At 43.1% G+C, this 19327-nt stretch overlaps 1 protein-coding gene and 1 long non-coding RNA gene across 7 annotated transcripts in view; both read left to right on the top strand.

The window, feature by feature from the left end:
• ARHGAP24 (Rho GTPase activating protein 24) overlaps positions 1–19327 on the top strand; it is a 407100-nt gene that overhangs the window by 361522 nt on the left and 26251 nt on the right. The gene's annotated exons all lie outside the window — the stretch shown is intronic.
• Positions 2899–3496, top strand: LOC109322053. Its single transcript, XR_002104291.1, has 2 exons — positions 2899–2964; positions 3001–3496. It is a non-coding gene; the product is annotated as an uncharacterized LOC109322053 (long non-coding RNA).

Raw genomic sequence — 19327 nt, 5'->3', positions numbered from 1 at the left:
GTCACAAGCTGACAGAGGATAGATTTAGGCTAGATATCAGGAGGCGCTACTTCACGGTCAGGGCGGCTAGGATCTGGAACCAGCTTCCAGGAGAAGTGGTGCTGGCTTCTACCCTGGGGGTCTTTAAGAGGAGGCTAGATATATATCTTGCTGGGGTCGTTTGATCCCAGTACTCTTTCCTGCCATGCCAGGGGGTGGGACTCTATGATCTGCTCAGGTCCCTTCCGACCCTAGAAACTATGAAACTATGGCTCTGCCTCTGGCCACTCACCGAGTTGCTCACCCAGCTGCTCTAAATTAGGGGCTCCTGACTTGCCCCATTGTTTACTCATGGCATTTCCTCAGCTGCCCCACCCAATTGGCCTCTGGTGCACCTGTGGTCTCAGGCACCTGAAGGCTTACCTGGGCCTACCCTGGGCCCCATGTTAGCAGGGCCTACCCTCAAGCCTCCTGCTCACCAGGGGCCCACTTCTTGCCCTTTCCTTACAGGGCCTCTTCTCAGGCCCCCCGTTCACAGGGCCTCACTACTGGCCCCTCTTTCCCAACTACCACTCTGGTGCAGACCATTAGGTGCCCCACTGCACCCTGCTATACACCTCCACCTCCACCAATGCACATACTCCACCCCCTATGCTGGGACTTGGGGTCAAACACTGCCCCCCCCCACAGGCTCAGGTGCCACCCCCCAGCAAGCCTGGCCTGCTATTCTCACTCTCCAGGGTCTTGCACCCCACACAGACTCAAGTGGCTGCAGCCGTGCCTGACCCCCAACTGCCTCTGGTGTTAAATGACCCACCAAAAGGTGAGGGCTGGGGTTTAGGTGCCCCTACTCGCCTTCCACCAAGCTGGTAACTAGCCTGGCATTTCTGAGGAACTGTTCCACCATGAACAGCCCCACCAGGTCACCCATCCACAGCAGGGTGCAGTTTTAAGTTATGCCCAGGACCAAGAGCCTCCTAACCATCCCTGTGTGCTCTTGCCCTTACCCTTACCTCCAAGTGTTACTGAAGCAGCAGCTCCACCAGGAGATGCTGTTTCCTCAGTGATAGGGAGCAGAATGCTGCCTCCAGCTCTGCTGGCCTGAATCTTATAATGGCTGCTCATCAGAACTGGGCTGCACCTGCTGGTTGCCTCTTCAGGCTCTTAAAGTGGTGGACACCAGAGGCGCTCTGCCACAGTAAGTAATACAGTTTAATCAAAAATGTCTAAACTGTTTTGATCTTATCACCACTGGGAGTGTGATGGTGATGGTGGTGGGGTGTTTTATTTTGTTTTACAAAAGACAATGTTTTCTCTCATCACCAGCCTCAGTAAGTTTTGTTACCTGGAAAACTAGATGGAAGAGGAGTATAAATTAGAGTGTGTATGCATGTGTGTGTGTGTTAAATCGTAGTGGATTTAATTATAATCCATAGTAAGGGTTAAACCTCAAACGGTTTTGAGTGTTCAAGTCTAATTAGCATCTAAATGTTCAGGTGATTGTCTAAAGCTGAGTCATTACATGAGAACATACCTGACCAGAAGTGGGGAGGGCTTGAGCAGCACATGAAGCCAGTGACTGAGTCAGAGTAGGCAGTCTGACCTTGGAGACTTCAGTGGAAATATCTCCAGTGCAAAAGAGATGAAGAAGAGCTCCTAATAGATTCTTGGGCTACCCCTGGGTAGGCAGGTATTACAGGTACTAAACAATGTGCTGTAATTATGGTGCATTAATAAACATGCAGATGCATCCAGTGAGGAATTGGTGTTATAGCCAAGAGGGCTTATTCTTTTGTTACACTTATGAATGGCAGTTTGGGTTGGGACTAGCAGGAATCATAAAGGTGCCACTAGTGCCAGAAAGGCATATAAGGCTTGAGCCACTCAGGGACAGGAGAAAGCTGAAGAATACTCTGAGAAGGTGAGAACTCTGCCAGGGGCCCAACAAGTAAGGGAAAAAGACACACACAAACACACACACACACAGGGCCAGGGACCCAGTGCCCAAGGTGGGCATAGACAGGTCCAAGGGCCTAACACCTGAGAGAGGCAGAGCCCAGGTCAGGGGCCTGTAGCCTACAAGGGGTAGATACTGAGGCCAGGGTCCCAGTAGCCCAGGAGGAGCAGATACTGACTACAACATTGAAGTCTGCCAAGGCAGAAGATTAGACTGGGGCTGTGACTGCCCACTAAACTGATTTACTCAGAACACCTGTGAGGCATGGGTATGGCTGTAGAGGAGGCTGGAGACCATGAATAACCTATAAGGCAAGAAGTGCCCTGGAGGTATGTGTGGGCTAGGAGGGCCAACATAGTGTGAGGATTGGAGTGGGACCAGTGGGGACAGGGAAGAATCCATTGGCAGGAGGACAGTGGACCCTTGGGCAGTCCTCCTTTCAAAATTATTTAAGAAAATCAAGATGTGGCAGGCGGGAAGGAAGGGAGGGTACCCTAGAGCCAGAGCAGGGCAGGAACTGCGTGTCTACCAGGGAGCATTGTGGCTGCCCCTGAGGACATGATCCTGTTACAGGATCCTAGTTGGAGCCTAGAAAGCTGATAGAAAAAAATGCCTCTCTTATAAAATAAGTAAACTTTATATAGCTTCAGAGAGATGTAACAACAGTTAGAACCCCATGATGCTGTTTGTTCTCAGTCCCACTTTTCTGAGCAGAACCTAACTTTAAGAAATGCCATGAAGGTTGTAGAACACAAACCAAATAAAAGCAATTGCCTTCTGGTTAGGTTTATTTTTAGATTAAAAGTCGGTGCAAGGGGGTTTTGCCAGGAAAGGGCTTGATGATGACAAAAATCTATGACAAACGGTAATATTAGGTGATGGATTTTTAGGGTATAAAACTCCATTATTTCTTAATGTGTATTAAAATGTTGCAAACCTGTAGGCAGGTATTGAATAAACAATGCAAAATCTATAGTAATCAGGTTTCCTTTGGATGTATTTCTTGTTTTTTCTGTCCTTTAAGCTAAGTAATATCAATGATACCTTGGGTACTTTAAGCTAAGTAATATCAGTGATACCTTGGGTATGAGCTCTGCCATACTCTGCTCAGTGTAAATGAATCCCAATTCAGTGCCCACAGTCCAAATGAGCAAAAAGAAAAATAACAGTTAAAAAAAAACCCTCACAAAAATGATGCACCTAGCATTCCAAGTGCTGCTTTAAAATAGAGCACAGACTTCATTTATTATAAAACAAATAGCTTGAGAACCGCGCAGCATGAATATTTTTCTGTCTTCTCTGACAACACCTGTATCACACTAATGAGCTCCAGCAACAGGCTTGCTGTTTCAGCTTTAGAGGATGAAATGGAGATGAAGATTCATGTGGTACTGTTATGAAGAATGCACATGACCTTTGCTGTCGCAGTGAGAAATAGCTGCATTAGTTACCTACAATTCTCTAGCACTGCAGTTTTAAGTCCAAGGCTTGTATATTTATGATTTACCACTACCTCAGAGGCTTGTTCTGTTTTCAAAAAATATATATCCTTTTTATTTATATTTTTTACTTTTGCTCAGTGGTGACATGTAGAGGATGCACAGGGGTGCACGTGCACCCCCTGAGAGCACCGGTGCACCCTCTGACAGCAGCACTCCTCACTTAGGCAATGGCAGGGGGGGCAGACAGGGGTGCCGGTGCCTCCCCTGGAAGCACTGGCCAGGGAGTGGAGGTTCCAGGGGGGCAGCTCATTTCCAAGAGCACAGCTGGCACTTCCGAGTGCCCCACTTCTGCTTCTGCGTTGGCATGATTAGCCACAGGAGGATTCCCCTCCAGTCAGTAAGATCAGACACAAGAGGACTCCACACCCCACCCCTGGTCACTGACTGGCTGCTGGGGGGGGGCATGTGCCCCCCTGGCTCAGGAGGCACTAGTTGCCCATGTTTTTGCTTAAGCTATTTTTGGATATAGCTTGGCATAGCCAAGAGGGTACAGGTCTGGAATTTGGGTAATTTCAGTTCTCTTCCTGCCTGTGCTGTTCTGTGACCTTGGACAAGTCACTTTACCTCCCTCTGTTTGCCCTCCAATCTTCTCTCCATCTTTTCCTTTTAGACTGTAAGCCCTTGGGTAGGGGCTATGTCTCACTCTGCATTTGAACCTGTAATTTGTCCCCTTGCACTGCTCTGGATATGTGTTCCTAGATAACATTCTTGCTGTGCTAGGAAGCTGTGTATTCTGTTAGCTTGGTTGAGCTTGTCCTACAAGAGGGATTAATGGAAAGGAGCTGTAATCTGAAAAGGAACTACAAAAACAGTTTTGTGGGGGTCCATGTTTATTGTCCCCTCATGGACTTTCTTATGCAACATGATTAATACATGAATGATTAATGCTTGATTTAAAGGCTAGCACTGCAACGCCAGCCTCCAATCTATTAATTTAGCTGTTTTCTATTTTTTTCCTTTCCCATACATCCCCAGCAATAAAGGTTCTGCAGTTGGAATTTACTCAACAGTTTGTTGATAATGCATGAAACAAAATAGAATCCAGGTCACTATTCCATAACAGTGTTGGCTCAGCTTCTCAAATTGTAGAAAAACAAATGGGTTTTGTGTGGCACTTAGTGCTTGAAAACATGAAGAGCTGATGTTACAAGAAAGAAGATGCCAATTTCAGAGTGACGTGTTTCTGGCGATTACATTTTATGCCAAAAAGAGAGTTCAGCTATCTTTGAAATAAAGGTAAAGGGCCATGAATTATGTTTTAAATGCCTATATAAGAAGAAACATTACTACTAAGTTTCTCTATTTTCTTTTAACATTAGGCTTCCTCCATTCTTTAGGTAGAGCATCCTAAATTGTACAATAAGGAGAAGGGAAAATGAGGGGGAGATTATATAGTTGCCATGTGAGTACTCACTTCTTTAAAATAGCATCACTCTATTTTAAAGTGGTGCATCCAGTACTTACTCATTTTGTAGAGAGTTTTGAAAGCAGTTGTTATATTTTCTGCCTGGAATCTGATAAAGCAGCTGCTGTCCAAGGTTCTGCAGGTGACCACTTTTCTTTTTCTACGTACCTCCCACTATCCTTCAACTCTCTTAAGATACACTCTTAACTCTTCAGTATTACACTGATTCTTGGTTTGCAGAGTTAATTAAAATATTGAGCAGAACATTAGTACTATTCAGAAAATATCAAAGAATTCAGCTATTAATGAAGGAAACTTCATAGCACTGTGTTGAGGCATTTTCCTGTTTTACAGAAGGGGGGAAAGGAGGTGCATTGGATTAAGTGCTGTTTTCAGATATCTACTGAAAATCTGGAGAAATTTTACTACTTTCAGTTAAGTTATTCTGGATTTATACCACTATAATATAAATAAGAATAGAGTCTATCATGAAACAAATTTCTGATGGTCACAAAATGACAGAATTCCAAGCAAGACCTATAACCTCTTACTGCCAGTTGCTTACTATAAGAAATACAGTATTTTTAAGTGTTCTCCATGAAAAATATACCACATTTTGCAGGGGGTGGAGGAGCTGTTGCTACCATTGAAGTCTATTGAGGCTAAAAGTACCTATTGTGTGCTGAGAACAAAATAAACTAAAGAAAAATACAGCTTTGTATATACCACTAAGCAAAGAATAGGTACACTTTTTTCTGTGTGTACATAAGCAAACTGAGTGAAACTTGCATCAAGGATCACCTTGAATCCACAAGCTCTTTTCTTAGTGACTTAGTTCAATGATCACTCTAATGCCTTTAGTACAGTTTCATTAAACCTTTATTTAAAGCCTGTTTCTATCAAGAAATCTTGTGTGTCATTTTGCTGGTTGCTTCACTCTGTACTGCATATTTTAAAATTTCTCATGGTTCTTGTTAAATGTTTTTATAATTGATCATAACTATTTATTCCGCAAAATTGACATGAAGAATCCTCCATCTCTTAAGGAAAATAAAATGTGGTTTTCTTCATTTACCATTTTTAATTTGAAAGAAACAAAATTGGATTCTTTTCCTTTATAGTATCTTTCCTGCTACTGTTCATTGGAATTATCAGATGAGATGAAAGTAAAGATATTGCCAGGAGAGAAAATGCTTGAAATGTCACTGAAATGGGTATTAATATTTATGTGGGATGAATTTTATAGCTATTTCCATTGACACTTGAAGTCCAAAAGTTCAGAGGAGTTTAAAGTAAAGAGTTTCATCTTTATATGTGTGTGCAAGATAAGGAGGGAGAAACAGAGAGAGGGAATGCATATATGCTGAAGGTAGAGCTTATATTACTGTTCAACAGTTCTTGCCTCAAGAAAACAAAATCTGCATTGGAATCTTCTATGATTGCAGGCAGGTCTTGAAAAGAATACAATATATTAAGAGTTAAAATAGTCCATGTTTCTCTAGTCACCATTGCTATCAGCTGAGGAAATAACTTGTAAGTGGCTGTATGCTATACTCAGAAATCCGTGAAAGATGAATTGCTATATTCAAATAATCCAAAATGTGAAATGGGATAGGAGGAATGATCTTGTGCATTTGATCACTGGAATTATCAAAGCAAAAGCACTGAGCAAAAGCATGATAGTAATATACAATCATCAAGGTCATAGGAATTACACATTGGATTCTTAGTACTGAAGGAACTTGACTATCTGCCCACAGTTATTGCAGCTTTCCTGTTTGCAAGGGCATATCTAAAGGACACCATAAATTATTTTTAATCCCAAATCTGACCTACCTGAACAATGTTGTCAAGTAAGGAGAATCATCTGCATTACAAAAGGCTAGATTGTATATGAATATATAGTCAGTGGACTGGGAACTATATGCGTCTGGGCAAGGAATTAGCCTTATGTGTTCCTCTTTGAAACAAAAGAACAAAAAAACTTACCACCCCAATTTTGTAAAATGAAAGCTAACATTTGGTGGGCCTGAAATAATTATGTAATTTTCACCTGGAACTAGCATGGTATTTAAACTACTGTCTATCTTGGGACATGGAAATTTGGTAGGGGAGGACAATGTCGGCAGAGAACCTGATATATTACCTTCAAGGAAAATGGAGCAGTGCATAGAATTATAGAAAGTTAGGGTTGGGAAGGACCTCAGGAGGTCATCTAGTCCAACTCCCTGCTCAAGGCACAACCACCCCCAACTAGTTCATCCCAGCCAAAGCTTTGTCTAGTTGGGTTCTGAAAGCCTCCCAGGATGGAGCTTCCACCCCTCTCTGGGTAACCTGTTCCAGTGTTTTACTACCCTACTAATGACAAAATTCTTCCTAATTTCTAACCTAAATTTCCCTTGCTACAACTTGGGACCGTTGCTCCTTGTTCTGTCATCTGCCACCATAGAGAACAGTCTAGCTCCATCCTGCATCTTTGTATGAACTCTACAACACCTCCTTATATGATGTTCAGGATAAATCTCCTTGTATCTTCACAGCTCCTCTAGCTGCTGTAGAAGAGAGGGGAAATGAAGTGAACTTATAACACTTCTGTCAGTGCTGGAGTAAGATTGAACTTGTTCTTGGCCAGTGCATAGGAGTGAAAGTAGGGGTGGGGACAAATACCCTCTACTCTTCTCTCTTTATTAAGGCATAAAACACATCAACGTTTTATGGTCTCTGCAGTGCCAGGAAAACAATCAGCCTTCTGAGCTGTAGTGATTTAACTGATAACACCAGCACATAAACATGCAACAGAGTAAAACAATAACAATGCTAATTCCAGGCCCATCTTGGAACATGAAGAATAGGAACAGGTTATAACAACTTTTGCCATTTTGCAAACAAGTTTCCTTGTACTTTCAAACATCTAAGTGGACGAGACAGTTTAAAACACACTGAAGCTATGAAAAGAACTAGTCTCCCTTTGATGCTCATGGGCTTTATGTATCTTTTCTGAATTAAGATGTAACAATCAGATGCTAGAAAGTCCTGTCAAGTCCACTGTTTATGGAGACTGAAATTACCATGCTTACCTGAATGCAAGATGTCCTTAAATTTAGATGACCCCCTAATAATTAGATTCTATACATGAAAAATGTATACATTTGTTATCATTTTCCATGTATGGAATCTAATTATTGGAGGGTCATCTTGAATCCATTTGCCCTTCACTGCTGCAGCAGGGAAGGGAGGAAGTAGTGGGGGGGCTAGGTGGTGGGGAGGCAGTTGGGAGTCAGGTGGTTAGAAGGACAGGTTGTGGGGGAGGCATTGGGGGCAATCAGCCTGACCCCCTTCCCTTTACCCCCCATGCTTAGCCCCCACTGGTACCTTCCCCCCTGTGCCTCTTCCTTCCCCCACCCACAGCACCTACCTCCCTGTCCCCCTGCAACCTGCCTCCTCATGCCTGCACTCCCTGGCATCTACCGCTCCTGACCAGTACCTGGGGGTAGGGTCCAGATGGAGTTGCTGCCACTGCAACAGCTGTTACCAGGCTGGGTCAGGGCCAGAGCAAACATATTTTCTGTGTCCTAAGCCAGAGCTATGTCAGAGCCAGAGGGCAAGCTTGGGGGAAGGAGCAGTCTGTGGGTGAGGAAAAATGGTTGGGGGCAGAGATAGCAGTGGGCAGGCAGTAGCTGCAGCTTCAGCCCCAACCCTGGGTCAAGGCCAGAGCCAGCACCACAGCAGCTGTCTGCCTGCCTGTCACATTGTACTTAAATGGAAGACCAGAGGCTTTTTCTCCATGGTAAATGGAGAAAATACCTTATTTTGGATTCAAATAAACATGGTAATGATTTTATTTTGGGGATTTTTTTCTTAGATAAAATACTTTTTCTGTCCTTAGGCACCCAATATCAATAAAACCTCCCTGCTTTTGGTGCTGGGAAATCTTTTTCAATAAAGCTCTTTGTGCTGCAGGAGAAGTGTCTATGTGCACATGTGATTTTTATAGGCATTTTATTGAAACATGTTAATATCTTGCCATTCCTTTTAATATATTTGCTCTCACTTTTATGGAGTTGTGTGGGAGGATGTGATGGGAAAACCTGAAAATACAGGTATGCACATAAAACAGCAGGGTCATTGAGCACAACATTTCTTAATCTATTCATCTTGCTTCTAGAGCCTGTCACTGGGCTTTGATTGCTCCCACATCCTCCTGCACATGGCAGCTGTCATGCAATGTCACTTATATATATAAAGAGGAGGCTGGGTGACAAATTTCTTGCAACACACAAAACAGATCTCCTGATTCCAAAAGGAGCATTTGGGTGGATGGGGATGTTGAAGGGGATATCTGCCATGTATGAATGTTCTACCTTCAAGGCCAGTGGAGCCAAGTCCAGTCATTTGGAACAGATTTCGTAGCATCTGTGGGGCACTTCATTGAGTATAGTAAGTTGTTATGTATTCCTCCACACACCCCCACCATAGCAAACTGTTTGAAGTCCTGGGTGCATGGCAACAGATGTGAGCCCAAGTGCATACCTTTTACGTTAGCACCTAAGGAGGAATTAGGCACCTTTTGCTTCTCACCACTTACTAATTGCTGTTCACTGTAAAGTCATCTCTTTTGACTGCACACACCCAACCCCAGATTCTCACCTGAGTAGCAGAAGGAGAGCAGTACTCAGAAGATACACAAATATAAGCCACAAAAAAAAAGCGTTTGTGATCCTTAAATCCCTTAAATTGTAAGAGAGTATTCTCAAGAAACAGTTCTACACTGCATGACCTATAAATATGTCCATGATTGGGTGAAGAACCTTCATTAGGTGCCAGGTCAGGCAGAATGCTTATGATGATAGGTAATGGGTGTTTGCCTGCACTGTCATGTGAAGAGTAAACACAAAGGCCTGGCGAAGCCATTGTGGAGTGGAATGTTGTAGCCATATAACCACCTAGCCAGGCCATTGGCCTTTTAATAAAAGAAGGGCTGTTGATATATTGGATGCAAGTATTAGCTTCATAGAAAAACTCTCTCTCATGCTACATGTAAAATTAGTTGCAGTATCTTCCAAAAAGTTGTGTTCTCAAGGATCCCTTCTTCTGTGCTCCAGGACAGGTTAGTGCCACAATCAACATTCTACTTGTTAAGCCATGGCCTCAACAGGTATTCTTCTCTTAAACTCAAGGAAACTCGAATACAAAGCAGATACTTACCTAGGTGGGATAGATTCTCTAGTTAAAAATTAATCCCATCCCTTTGTTAGGAAGGCCAGGTAGAAGTGATGCATCTCAGAATACCAAAGAACCTTTGATGGATAATTCTGTGAACATCAAAGGCTTTGGATCTATCCCTTGTACATTACTGATAAATATCAGGTAGTCTTCATTTCCTACAAAGTGAAATTGTTATTCATCAGAACAGGAAAAAACTGATTTTCACTGAAACATCTTGTCTTGGATCCCACTTTGTGTTGGACTTGCAATTTGTTGGCCTTACACCACACCCAATCAAGCAGCTCATGTATCTCATTTATTTTCTCTCTTAGGCTATGTTGCTTCCCTTCCTTATGTCTACGTTGATCCTTTGGGAATTATGGATCATTTTCCACTCTTGCAATCCAACTGGGGGTGTAAGCATCCCAGTGCAAGCTTCCCAAATTCTGCCTCTGCACAAATTCTATTGCAAAAAAAGTTCCTTGCTGTTCACATAATTCCCATTCCCAGAATGTACAGGATCCGGCCCCTGAAGAGCCAGAGTGCCTGCCTGTGGTGCCTGGAGAGTGCAAGTAGCTCTGGGCTGACTGCACTCTGCTACCATAAACCTAATCTTCTGCAACAAATTTTGGGCATTTGTGGTGCAACAGGGGTATGGACATCTGTTTGCTTGGCCTTTGCACCACCATAAGATTTTTAATGGTGACACAAAGGTGACATCTGTTTCTACCCTAAGAAACAAAATCAGTAGTATTTCCCTTTGCATTCTAATCCTTGTGCAAAATCCTTGTTGTCAAAGTCAACATCATCATCTGTGGAAGGAAATATACATCACAAGGTTAGGGGAATCTCTGGGGAGGATTCACCCAAGCAATTTTTTTAACAAAATAGATTAGATCATTGACATTTGCTTTAAATAACTGAAGACTATCAGGTGCATTTTAAAAAATCCTCAGCAGAGCTATGTAAAACTTTTAAACTCACCCAAATAATATGAACAGTAGTATAGCCCAAATTCTCAAGAAAAGTATCACTAACAAAATGATAGATATAGGGAAAGTGAAACAGAGGTGAAATGGCTTGTTCAAGGTAACAGGTGAAACCAGGTATAGAAGCCAAATTCTTCAATTGTTATCCCTTCATTGAACCTTGTTTCCCTTATATGATTAAACTGTTTCAGGGTGAACCAGGCTTGTAGAATCTTTATCATGCCTCAGGTGGAAAATACCTGGAATTTGATGCTTTTTTCCCCTTCTGAGAATGTTGGGGTTTGTTTAAACTCACAATAAAGCTCAGTAAGAGACATATTCAGTGTTGTCTGCTGTGGGGATGGTAGCAGGTGGTTCACTTCTGTGGCTGGGAGCCCCCCCAGTTGATGGGCTTTCCAGCAACAGTGGAGTACCTGACCACATGCTTAACTAATCATGTCATTAGAATAAGCTACAAAGTCATTACATATTTTTGGTGTAATAACTTTCTATCTTACTGCTTGTTTTATCAACCATTAATTGGTTGAATGTGTAGCTGGGTCATAACTTAAGGCAGTAATACCTGGTTAATCATGCCTTAAGTGTAACATGTAAAGGGGGCTATAGTGAGTTGCCCAGTAACACACTACAGCTGCCATTTTCCCTAGTGCAAACCTGCCCCAACAGGAGATGATATGAAGCATAAAATAATTACATAATAAATGACTAAACCAAACCCTGTGTTCTTTTCCAAGACCTGGAGAGAGTACCAGACTTAGTGCTGTACCTACTAACCACATAGGCGGGTCTCGGTCTCTCCCCTTCCTCCTCTCCCTGGGACCTTTTCACTTTCCCTGGTCCAGCCAATTATCTTCATCAACTGTCCCAGTCCTCCTAGGCAGGCCTGTAACCACTTCCTTACCACCTACAGGACCCTTCTGTCCTATCCTAATTCTACTCTGCATTCTTTGTTTTCAAGTGCTAGAGTACTTTGCCATAGTAGTTTCTTCTTCAGAAAAGTAGCTTAAGGCTAGGTTAGAAGATACAAAGCATCTAGTGTCTGCAAAACACGTAAGGCCTTGCATTCCTGGGAAATCTCAGAGCTTTCTGAATGTATGGCTTCGGATGTATTCATTGATCTTTATATGTGCAGATCTAGTTGCCAGTTATCTAGCTGCTATTGCCTCATTTTCCCTTCTATCCACAGCCCTCTATAACCAGCTACCTAGTGTGTCATCTACATATGCTATAATATATGGGCCTGATTGTCAAATATATCATTAGCCATTAGAAGCCAATTCTAACTCAAATCCTAGAGTCAGTAACTCAGGCTAATTGGTGTCCAACTAGAGCAGAGCATGTTTTACTGGCTAGAGAGTGCAAGAATATTTACTGATCTCTTCAGCTGAGTCCTTGTACCAAGTAGCTTCATAGACTTTATAGACATTAGGGGCTGGAAGGGATCTTGTGAGATCATTGAGTCCAGCCCCCATAGGCAGGAAGTCTTCTGGGGCCAAATGATCCCAGCAAGATAAACATCCAAGTGCCTTTTGAACGAATCCAGAATAAGTGCTTGCATCACCTCTGGTGGGAGTCTGTTCCAGACCCTGGACACTAAGACAGTAAAGAAGTTTTTCCTTATGGCTAGTCTAAACTGGCCTTCCAGGAGTTTGTGGCTGTTAGACCTTGTTATCCCTTGGGGAGCCCTGGTGAACAACTGTTCTCCCAGATCCTGATGCACCCCCCTTATATACTTATAAGCTGCCACCAAGTCATCCCTGAGCCTTTTCTTCTCCACGCTGAAGAATCACATGCCCCTCAGCCTCTCCTCCTAAGGCTTGCTTTCTTGGCCTTTGATCATACAGGTGACTCTCCTTTGGACTCTCTCAAGCTTATCCACATCCCTTCTGAAGTGGGGGAAGCCCAAAACTGGATGCAGTACTCCAGCTGCAGCATCACAAAAGCAGAGTAAACCACGGGGATGATGTTCCTGATTTTGCTTGAGATGCGTCGGTGGATGCATGCCAGCGTTTCGTTGCTTTGCCAGCCATGGCATTGCATTGGTGGCTCATGTTCATCTTGTGGTCCATCAAGATCCCCTAAATCTCTTTCAGTTATGGTGCTAGCGAGTGTAGCACTGCCAAGCCTATAAGTATGATGCTGGTTTTTTGTCCCAAGGTGGACCATGCTGCACCAGGTTTTGGTTTGCCCACCTTGTGACTGCATGGCTTATTGAAATGTAATTGATCCTTAAACTCATACAAGTTGATATTCAGTTATACTTGTTGCTGTGAAGCTGTGTTCTTTTAAAAAATGTGAGAATAGTACATTTCACCTTTAGATGATAAATGACTTCTTAGATGGCCATTGGTGCAGTCTTACAAGAAAAGATGATTTCTGCTATTACATGAAAGCTTTAAAAGACATGTGTTAAAGAGCTCAGTGTACAGCTCTTGCAAGATTTGTGATCTTCCAATATAATACCTATCAGTAACTATTTGATTTTCTAATATTTTATATATGTTTTTGAGCCTTGCAGAAATCCTGTCAAAACCAGCCAGTTGAATCAGACTAGTCACTGTGAACTCATTTTCTTTTCACAACGATCCATCTATATGCATTCTCTTGATACAAAACAATTCTTGTATTACTTTTCTATTTCCTTCTCTCCATTGTGGGTTTTTTAACATCTTCCCATGTATTTTCAGTTTCTACATTTTTCAATTTTAAATTACCCTCATTCCAGCAGCTCTTCAGGCAACAGTTTCTTGGCCTCTTCAAATGTATCTGCTCTCATAATAATTAAAATGGACTCTTCATTCAGGAGGTGATCCTGCTGATCTTTACTGCTGGACACAGCATTTACTGCCATGAACAGTTTCATCAAAGGCAGTAAACACTGACCCAAGGGGGGCAGACTCAGTTTAGTTTATTTTACCACCTTATGTAAAGTAAGAATTGAGTGTGGCTTTTACTAAAAGTGCAGTAAGGGGCAACTGTAGAGGAAGGATGGAAAAGGAGCAAGTAGTTCAGGCAAAACAACAAAGTTGAAGGATTTGGCTTGGTATGCATATAAACTTAGAAGAATCCAGCTGGTATTTAGATTATGTTCTGTATTATTTGGCAAGAGTTATGCCATGCAGTAAAAATGTGTACAAAGGCTTTGTTTTAGGGCATTTGCAAAAGGGGACATAATTAAATTTAAGCTTTAACATAAACTTTGGCCTGACTCCATCTCTAAAATCAGCAGAGCTGCTCTGGATTTATGATAGAATAACTGGGAGCAGAATATGGCCTCTTGAATTTTGAGTAGTTGGCTTTTCAACCTTAATGTTGTGTTTTATTTTTTTTTAACTGAGTTGTCTGTAACTACCTATGTCTGATAACATTTCCTTTCATTCCTTGTCATTCTATAATGTTGCCAGCTAGTATCTCAAGTCTGAAGGGGCTAGGATCCTATCTTGCATCAGAGCCTATGCAAGAGGCAAAGCTTCAGTTTGCACATTATTCCTGTGTTCTGCAGCTAATCTAGGTGTGGTCACTCTGTGAATGGAAAGCACCTGGAGTGGTAGGAGAAAGCCTGTCTGCCCACTAGCACTGAAATTCATTTGACATGGAAGCAACCTGTGAGCTACAAGAGGGGGAGGAGGTACACACAGTAAAAGAGACTGTGCATATTTTGATGAAGGGGCATCTTTGCAAAGATTCAATATACCAATCTGTATCCTGTAGTCATTTAAAAAAGCTGTATTTTAAACTATGGGGCTGTAATTCCACATGAGTGTTCTGATGACTACATAAACCACTTGAGCTCTGCTCTTATAATTTGGTATTTTATCAGAGCCCCTCAGCAGAATTATAGCCACATAATTCACAGGTCACTATTATTTGCTTTTTATCCATACTGTATATATATCATCATGGTTCAGAGAACCCCTTGACATAATAATTTGCCTCTAATATGACCTTCCTTGTTACTTTTCCTCACTGGAAATTTGTTAGTGGCTTGTTGGTTTTTCTTCCTGAAATGCTGACTCCGGTTCTCTAAATGCACTGTATGTTTGTCTGCATGTATGAGGGCTACATGTGCATTTATGGTGACCTACTGCACTTCAGTAATTATCGTTTATGGAGAAGATGGTGAAAATCCCCAGCTACTTCCACAATGTCTGTGATATGACAAAGAAAAGTGCTGTCAAAACAGCACTACTGTGAGGGATGCTAATAACACAGAGTTCAAATGAAAAGAACTTTGGATCTGTGTCTAATTGCTAAGGGAGGGATTTGGTGTGCTTCCCCATCTTTATATTGAATTGGGATAGGGAGCCTCTGCTAATTGATATTAGTCTCAACAGTGAAAGAACTAAAGCTAACCTAGGTGTATGTGTGTCTGCTTGTGTGTCCATGCATGTTTTGGGGAAGCCACAGAGTGTTAATTCTGAAAAGCATAGAATTTTAAAATTCCTCAGGGCACATACTGTAAAGTTATGTGTTGTTCAGTCCTAACTTGCTTGCAATACCCCAATATGTATAAATTATTTAGACTGGCTCTGGTGATAAAATAGTATTTATAATAACCATCCTCTGCTTACACAGTAGTACTCTCCTTATACAAAAATCATTACCTTCACACAGCATCTTGACTTTATGGTCTGTTTGCAGTAGAAATAGCACAGAGGCAGGATTTGGGAAGCTTGCACTAGGATGTTTACATTCCTGGTTGGATTGTAACAGTGGAAAATGATCCACTGGCAATTCCCCTCATCCCTGTAATTGAGCACAGAAGTAGCAATCTACTCCAGCACAGAGATTAGAGTAGCAGCCACAGAGATTCCCCTGCTACTCAGTGACTGAGGGGAATGGAAAGAAGAGATGATGCAGTTTTCCTTATTTCTATAGAAGAAACACTTTGGTCCACAGCCTTGGTTTTCAGGTGTTGAGTCCAGAATCTAGGCTTGCATAAATGAAATTTGCTGCGTGCCCAGCTCTGCATTCTCTGTGCAGCCAAATCTCTCACTGACTCAAACCACTCCATTTCCCAGAAAACGGAAGATGAACATTTCAACTGTTTGTGGCACATTCCTTTTCACTGTAATGGACATTGACACTTGCATTCATGTTATATGTTAGAAGGCCTCATTTTACTGGGTGAATACAAGTTAACAGTGAACTTCTCAAATAGTATGTGAGAACACTAGCAATGCAACAAAATGGTATGAAAAGGTGAAGTTTGGAATATGTGGACTAAAAAACCTAGTAGAGGAACATCAGAGCCCAGCATAATTATTTATTCCACATAAGTCATAGAATCATAGAAGTAGGGTCGGAAGGGACCTTATAGATCTTCAAGTCTGACCCCCTGCCAGGGCAGGAGAAAAAAAACTGGGCTCAAATGATCCCAGCTAGGTAGGCATCAAGCCTCCTTTTATAGACCCCCAGGGTAGGAGCCAGCACCACTTCCCTTGGAAGTTGGTTCCAGATCCTAGCCACCCTGACCGTGAAGTAGTTCTTACAGATGTCTAATCTAAAGTGTTTAGTAATTGGGTCTGAATTGGGCCTATGATGAAATACAATGTATTGAGACATTGTATTGGTATGACAAGCTGTTCAAATGTTGTCAATGTGCAAGAAAAGGTCAAACTTCTTAGGTCTGCCAGAGGCAGTTACGATCCTCCCAGGATAAGGTTATAGATCGTGCATGTCCCAGACAGGAGAGAAGACAAGATGCAGCTTTATAAACTGAACTGACTTGAAAACTGTCTGAGACTAACACATACAGTTCATGATTCTGTAGCTAATTCCACCTGGGAAAGGGCCACTCTCAGACCCCAGTCCTATATCACTCTTCCCCCAGGGAAGGAGGAGAGGGAGTTGCTTTTCAGTGTACCATACTGAATTCCCCATCTTCTTAAGGGGATATTATCTCCTGGGTCCACTTACAGCTCCAGCTGTCAAGGAGCTGGACTCCAATCTGCCACTTACTGGAGCTGAAACAGCCTCAATCTTACCTCTGCAACCAGATCCATAAGCTGCTGTGAGGAAGAAAAGATAGAAAGAAAGAAAGAAAACAAAACACCCTGCCATGGACAGTCTGGCAGTGAGAGGAAAAAATTCCTTCCCAGTCAGGAAGATGACTAATACAATGCCCAGCATAGACAAAAAAATCCCAGATCCTCCAGGTTGTATACTGTTCTATAGCTGCACAGGGGTCAGAGGCTGAATTGAACTCCATCTACCAGGTCATGCTCTCCATTCTTAGCCCGCATGTGCTCTCCTAATTCTGAGGATTTATGAGACCCTTAAAAGAATCCAGAATCCATTTGAACTATTAGTTCAAAGGAAGAGCCCAGCCCTTCATATTGTGGAGGTTATATTGGGGTTTGATCCCTGAGTCACTTTTATCATTGCCATCCATTCCTGATCTGGTGACAGGTTGTTACATAATGCAATTCTGACTTGAACTCTGGAATGCTTATATCGAAAGCAATAACTTCTCAGTTTTACAAATGAGATACAGAGATAGGCCTTACTATTAGCCTAACTATAACCTCAGGGCCTTGTTACACAGTAAATTTAGGCAGCTTGTGGAACTCTTAACCCTGGGCTTGCTGCACCTTTAAAGTGGCTTAAATCATTCATAATTCATCTTAGAATTATGCCACTCTGGAGCAGGATTATCTCCAGTCCATTTAATTTTGTTCCTGTTTCATTACTGTGTGGCCACTTCCCACAGTTGTTCCACCCAAGTTGAAGTCCTCCAGTATCCCAGAATTCTCTGAGCTCTATGGAGCCTGATGCTTTTCTCTCCAGAGCTCAGGTGGTACCCGCCACCCCATGCCCAATTGGCCAGGCTGCCAGCCAGCTACCTGAGCTTCAAGGGCCACAATCCTTTTTTCCCCAGAGTGCCCAGCAGCCATGGTGCCTCCCACCACTGCCCAGTTCAATTGTCTTTCTGCTGACAGCAGTGTGTGGGGCAGGTGCCACCTGAGCTCCAGAGACAATAGTATTGTCCCCTTAGAGCTCAGAGTGAGTGACCTCCAGGGCTGCTGCCCTAGAGTTCTCTGGTATTGCTGAAACTAACACAGCATCTCTGTGCTGAGAGCAGGGGCTGTCAGGGCATAAGCCTGGCAGCCCTGTTCTCAATGCGGAACCACAGTGTCAGTTTCAGTGAAACCAAAAAGCCCCAGGGAAGCTGTTTCCATGGGTCTTTCTGGTCTTGCTGAAACTGATATGCTGGTGGGCCCACTCTCTGCTTAGCAGGAGCAGCCATGGGCAACTGGTGCCACCTTAGTTGGGGGGGGCACATGCCCTCCCCAGAAACCAGTCAGGTGTTCCCCAGGGCCAATCTTGCTGATGGGGGGGAACCACCCCCACTCCCCAGCTGACGCTCGCAGGGTGCTCCCACCTGCCCCCCTGCCCGTCCCCTAAGAGGGGGGCATGGCCTGTCAGGGGGTACACCCACACTCTCACAGGGTGTACATGCACCCCCATTCACCCCCTATGCATTGCCTCTGGGAGCAGCAAGTGGGTCCTGCTCCTATTCCTACCTCTGCTCACCAAGCCCTGTGGCAAGTCACAGTTGCGCAGGTGGAAAACAGTCAGAGCAGATTTTTCGTCTGACCGTGTGACTGCTCCACTTAGCCAAACAACACTAAGCCAATTAACATTTCTTCAGCTTATAGCATAAGGTCTAACAAGGCCCTTGGTTGCAAATGATTTTCCAAGCAACAGGAATAAAACCTAGTACTAGCATACAAAATGTAAATAGACTTCAGATCATAGAACCTGCTCACTTATTCACTTTTATATCATACTTCTGTACAAAATTTAGAATATTTAATTGTTGCTAAAAATAAGGAGAGGGCTTGCACTTCAGCATTTTAGACAACTTTACAAACAACATGTTTTTTCCACAGCTGTTTGGCCAACCATGGTAAGTTGTATATTGAGAATTTTGATATGGCATCTGGGTTTTCTGTTTCCCATGGAAAAACAGAGAAAACCATGGATTTCTTTTTTTAGCAGAGAAACCCACAGATTCCCTGCTTTTGCAAGGAGTTCTGCAGGCTGGTTGAGCTCCAGTCTGCAAGAGCTGTTTGCAAACAAAGTGAGAAACCCCCAGCTGGGGGCCCCCTCCAGCAGGACTGGGGGTGAGGGGCTGTTGTGAGACCAGTGAGGGGCACCAGCAGGGTTGGAGGGCCTTTGGGGGTGTGTGAGGGGCACCAGCAGTAATGGGGGAGCTTTGGGGCAGAGTGAGGGGCACCAGCAGGTTTGGGGGAGCTTTAGGGGCAGTGAGGGGCACTAGCAGGGC

Source organism: Crocodylus porosus, unplaced genomic scaffold (genome assembly GCF_001723895.1).
Source record: "Crocodylus porosus isolate Cpor-Errol unplaced genomic scaffold, CroPor_comp1, whole genome shotgun sequence".
NCBI lineage: Eukaryota > Metazoa > Chordata > Crocodylia > Crocodylidae > Crocodylus > Crocodylus porosus.
This window is presented reverse-complemented; position numbering and strand designations above follow the sequence as displayed.